Source organism: Pinus tabuliformis, chromosome 1_2 (assembly GCF_031772625.1).
Source record: "Pinus tabuliformis cultivar Carrire ecotype Pingquan chromosome 1_2, CPIR1, whole genome shotgun sequence".
In the NCBI taxonomy this organism is placed as follows: domain Eukaryota; kingdom Viridiplantae; phylum Streptophyta; class Pinopsida; order Pinales; family Pinaceae; genus Pinus; species Pinus tabuliformis.
The window spans coordinates 1,215,710,393-1,215,716,392 of record NC_142298.1 but is presented as its reverse complement, the minus strand read 5'-3'; positions in this window follow the sequence as shown (position 1 = coordinate 1,215,716,392).

Genomic DNA, 6,000 nt, shown 5'->3' with positions numbered 1-6,000 from the left:
CCGTCATCCGAGATGAAACGCGGCCGCATGCAAGCAAAACCGTCCACTCCAGCGTTGGCAACCTGTAACCACGAGCTCCCGGGTCTGTGTCAATCGCACGCAGCAGGTAGATCCGCTCACCATCGCCCGAGAACTGGAAAAATCGTGTGCAGGCGCGCAGGTAAGTGTTTCACCCTTCATTCCATCAAATCGCATGAATCTAACTTTGAATTTGTTTGCAAAGCGTAAAATTGAATGGTTGAGCGGCCGTATGGCCAGTCGACTGGCCACGTCGGCTAGTTAAAGTGTAATTGGGTGATTGGGTGGCGGACACGACAAAGAGAATGAACGACATGCACGTGGGAGCACTCTCGTCAGAAGCATGAGTTTAACAGGAAAGGCGGCGGCAAATATGTGGGAATGAATGCAGCAGTGAGTGAATACGCAGGCGGAGGGTGGATGACGTCCCCCAACGGTCCGACGGGGACAGCTCATCCCCCGCGCCATGGATTGCGCCTATTCAAAATCCAATCGGCTAAATCAACCGCACGCATTTATCATCCAACACTTCAACTCGGCTAAGCTATTATGATCTCCTCTGCATTTTCATACGCCGAGTTGTTGGCTACCAGAACACTGGTCAAGCACACCGTAAGCGCGGCCAACTACAGTCCTCCCCGAGAATTGCGCGTGGCTTCTACAGGAGCGCAGTTCTACATGAGCACAGTCTACAAGAGCACGGTTCTACAGGAACGCAGTCTACAGGATCGCAATCATCTACAGGGAAGCGGGTGCCTTGCAAAGAAAGGTGGCCAATTAAGGAGGTAACCCTGAACTTTTAATGTCATTGATTATTAGAAGTGGCAAAACCATCGTCCACGGTCGGGTTATAAAAATATTGGTGGAATTGTGTTTGCTGTGCCGTTGCTACTGTTCTACAGGATGTTGGTATAAGTAGTCTGTGTGGGAATTTTGTGTGTGCATGCTCTGTTTTCATAGATCAAACCTCTTTTACATCTGCCACCTTCAGTTCAAACGACTGTGTCCATCATGCCGGGTGGGTTTATAAGGCGAGAGCCCACTGATTCAAATACACTAAGGAGAAACCCAGCAGTAGTAGAGCTCTTCACCAGAGAACAGTGGATGCCTTTTTGTGATAAGCTGCAGGGCTACGATGATGAAGTAGCCGAGGAATTTTTGCAGGCTCTGCAGCCTAAATCCCAGACACTGGCCACAGTAACCTTCAGAGGTCTAAGCCTCAAACTCACCCCAGAACACATCAGTCGAATCACAGAACTTCCTATGGGTCTGCCGTGGGACAAAGAGGAGAGAAAGCTGAGTCAGCAGGCAAAGAAGGAGTTCTTCCCACCTGAGGAAGAATTCTCTGAGGATAAAAACGGGGTGAGGAGAACCAGCCTGTCACCACCTTGGAATGAAGTCAGTTTGCAAATAATGAAATATATTACTTGTGAAGGCCGGTTCAGTATCGTGTATGCATATCACTTCCGGCTACTCACTGAGTTGAGGCACGGAATTGACCTTCCTGTAGAGCAAAAACTAAGCATCCCTTATTATCTCCTGCAGTCCCTAATGGAGTGTGCTACAAAGCTAAGACAGGGCATCCCTGATCAGATCGCCCATCATGGGTTAATAAAACTGCTTGTGGAGGATGCATTGCACTCATATAAGGTACCCCTCTCATGGGAATCCTTCCGCAATTTGACCAAAGACGGGGATATTAAAATGTTGATAGACGAAACGGGCTCCTCTAGCAGTGAGGAACACGAAGCAGTGGCCGAAGAACAAAGGAAGGAGCATGAGGAAAAGAAAGGCCAAGAAAAAGGTGGCACACCTACCCCGTCAGCAAGGGAAAAGAGGATGAAGAGCAGAATGGACAAAGCAGAGGTGGCCCACGTCAGCCCAAGTACCTCCACAGCACCTACACCCAAAGCAAAAAGCAAATCTCAAGCGGGCAAGCAAGCGGAAGTGAAGGACCCTGTGTCTACGGGGAAGCAAAAACAGGCTTCTACAGGAAGCCCGAAAACACAAACTCAGGCTTCTACAGGAAGCCCAAAAATCATTGAAAAACAGGCTTCTACAGGAAGCCCGCAAACAAAGACAAAGGCTTCTACAGGAAGCCCGAAGATTAGTAAGGAGCAGGCTTCTACAGGAAGCCCAAAAGCAAAGGCCAAGGCTTCTACAGGAAGCGCGAAAATCGTTGGAGAACATGCTTCTACAGGAAGCCCAAAAACGGAGACAAAGGCTTCTACAGGAAGCCCGAAAGTGCAAACACAGGCTTCTACAGGAAGCCCGAAGACAGAGACAAGGGCTTCTGCAGGAAGCCCGAAATTGGAAAAAAGAGCTTCTACAAGAGGCCCGAAAGTCATTAAGAACCAGCCTCCTACAGAGAGTCTGAAGGCAGAGAGAGGGCCTTCTTCAGGAAGTCTAACGGCGGGAAAGAAAGAATCTTCTACCGGAGGCCCGGAAGTGGGCAAAGCAGGGTCTTCCACAGGAAGCCCGAAATCTAAAAAGGAGGGGCCCTTTACAAGGAGGTCTGAGAGAACAAAACACAAGAAAGAGAAGGCTGACACCCTCGAAAAGGAGGCAGCAGCGGCACTGGCTGCCCTCAGTACACCTCTAAAACCGAAGGAGAAAAGGGAGAGGGAGGCCCCTCTACCATCTGAAGCCAGGAGAAGCAAGAGGATGACCACGGGCAAGCCACAGCTTCCACCCAGCAGCCAAACCACTTCAGGGGACGTCCCTACTTCACCCAGTCCAAGAACTCCCGCTAAAACATCAGCCACCCTCGAAAAGGGGAGCCCAAAAATAACTTCTTGGACACGAAAGATAGGCCAGTTGCCTTCCGAAGCCCGGCTCAAGGAAATAGGAAAGGGGAAGGAAGCATCACCTTCGTCACCACCAGGGGCAGCAAGGGCAGAGCTGCCAAAAATGGGAAAGTAAGAAGCGCCACCCTCGGCAGAAAAGGCACACCCACCAAAATCAGGAGGGGAAAAGAGTGCTCCGGGCTCTAGTTCTCGGCCAAAGACGAGGAGCCAGGGCAAAGTTGCTCAAGGATGAGCAAATAATTTAGCTGGGGGGTGATGATGAGCCCCAATTTTTGGTAAAATTTGGGCTCATTTGGCCTACTTGCTTTGCTCAAACCATTCACTTTTTACCGCTTATGCATGCATTTCTTAGTTTATTCATGTTGTTTGTAGGAAGAAGGGTAGACACTTTATCTACGTAACTAATGCATGATGCTTTCAGGTTTTTGGCATTAAAAGGGAGAAAAAGACAACGAAAAGGAGACAAGGAGACAATGAGGTGGCACTGCTGGTTTTTAGGAGAGGATGTCCACGGTCTTGGGGACATTCCTCGTGATTCCCACCAAGAACTCCGAGCTCCAATCCATCTCCCCTCCAAGCTTAGAAGCAGCCAGCTGTTCTACAGGAACAACAGTTATAAACTGTTCTACACGAACAGTAGTTATGACTGTCCTACAGGATCTGCAGTTAAACTCTAGTTGGACAGCCGAGCTCCTAAAATCAAGGATACCTGTTGGATAATCGTTTTTGCATAAATACTGAGGCCGTAGCATTGTAGAGAAGCTTTTTGAACCTTGGCATTACTTTTGTAATTGGAAAGTACGAGTTAGAGTTCAGTTTTTGTTCCTTTTGTAAGCCAATTTGGCATGACATCAGATTATGAATAAAGAAGGCAGATTTTGATCTAGTTCTGAGTTTTCTCAAGGAGCTATAGCTCTCAGGTTAGGGCCCAGCCTGAGAGCAATAGATCTCCTCAGTGTTGTAATGTGTTTGCATTTCGTTCCAGCACTTTGAGTTTGTTTATTTTCACTGCAATTCGAATGCACAGTTTGGTGATTTAGTCATTTTCATGAGCATAGATAGGACTAGTTTATGGTGATTTTTTTCAGTTGCTTAAGTTGAATAGAAGGATAGATAAAATCTCTTGGAGCTCCAGCAAAAAGGTTGTAAAGGCTCACTGCCATCTCACTGTTAGGGATTGGGGTGGAGTCCATGATCAACCACCAAAAAGAACAACAGTCTTCTCATCTCCATGCAAGCTGCAACATAAACGTTTTCATTGAAGATCTCTTCATGCATTTTTGACATCGATCCATACTTCACTTCCACGCATAAGTTTCATTTCTTGTTTTCCATTTCTGTTCATAGGTTTCATGTCACAATTATTATAGGTTAATTTCTCGTTTTGATGCATAGGTCATTTGTTTCATTTACGCTGCTCCTTCTCAAACCATTTTCTTCTTCTTCTTCTTGATCTATCTGCAAGTTCTGTTTGACCTCTGTCTCCCTCATTCACCCTCCAACTCTCTCATTTCCCACATAGCTCCATCTCTTTCAACTTTCGTTGATCCCATCCTTTCATCTTTCCAATCATCCAACCATTGCATACACCCTTCCTTCATCTGATTTTCCAGCTTCTGAGCCCTCAACAGGTCCATCTCCATCTCACTTATCCTCCCACACCACTCCAACACTCCATCATCTCCCAAAACCTCCACGGCCAACCATCCTGTAGAATTGCACAACCTTCCTGTAGAAACCCGTGAGTTTCCTGTAGAAATCCCCTGCAGACATCCTGTAGGAGGCTACTCACTCGGTTGCTGAGCTTCTAAACGTGAGGAACCTCTGTGGACTAATGCTAAGGATCTATTGGGACCTCCCACAGCCATTCTGACCTTGCCCAAGCTTTCCTTCCATTCCAACCGCTCCTGCACAACCAAACCCTAATTAAAAGCATCCTCACAATAAGTCCAACCACCTAATGAAAAAATACAAAAACATGATTTTTCAGATGCAAGTAGCTTAGATGCATTTATTTCAGTTCACTGCAAGTAATGGCATTGTTGGTAGTTGCTTCATTCACAGTTTTGCATAGTTAAGGTCTAGCTAGTCAAATTAGGGTTTTCCTAGGGTTTCCATGCTTTATTGGTTTCCAATTTCCTTCTGCAATTAGACTAGTCTCCTTTGAGTTAGCTTTCGTCCATCATTGATAAAGCTTCTTCTGTGAGCCTATAGAAATTGGCTTGAGCCCTAGCGGACTTGTGCCAGCTGACCAAGTGACAGCTGTGACAAGGGCTAGTACTTGTGCATACAGCACCGTCGCTTCCAAGTTTGTACGAACTACCGGGTTGATAAAATGAGAGACAGGAAGCCCCAGGAGTTGTAGCATTATTGCTACAATACTGGAGCTCACCACTTATTATGCCTATTAATTCATAGTTATCCTGCACTCAGGAGAAGGATTGTTCGTGTTTCTCAGTGGAATGTTTCTTTATTCGACTAGTTGGTCGAATTTTGTTGGGTAGTTTCTAGAAAGTTTAATGGTGTGAAGTGGAGAGGGTCTCAAGTGTTAAATTCTTTGGGCAATAATATGGGTGTCAAAGGGGGATTCTAGCATGTTTGGTATGTGTTTTATAGAGCCAAGTGAAACTTCTAGTGCGACAATTGCCTTATACTAGTGGAGAGTGAGGTGCAAGAAACATGATTGTTCCTTAGTGCAGACGGTGCAAGGTGTGTTGACAACGGGGTTGGTGTGATTGTTTGAGGGGAAAATGAAGGGTGACACTTTCTGAATTGTTAGGGTAATTGGGGACACCCTGGTTCCATGTTTTGATAGTGAGGTAGAGCCCGTCGGGGTGTGGATCCATGGAGCAATTCATCTTGAAGCAAATCACAACCTGGGTGGGGAGATTGATCAACCTGTTGTGCACTCACCCAACATAGTTGAGATGCCTCCTCCCATTTGTTCCTTAGACTACCACCTTCAGCAGATTTATGAGCTCTTGGAGCAAATTTCTCAGGTTCGACATGAGGATAGGAATGAAGTTATCATTTTCGTGAACGACCTCCAACAAAACCAATGACATAAGATGGAGAGGATGATGTTGTTGTGTCGTGGGAAAAAATGGATCCTGGAAAGTCTAGCATGTTTGGAAGGTTGAATGAAGAATATGGAAGCTCATGTTCATGAAGCTTC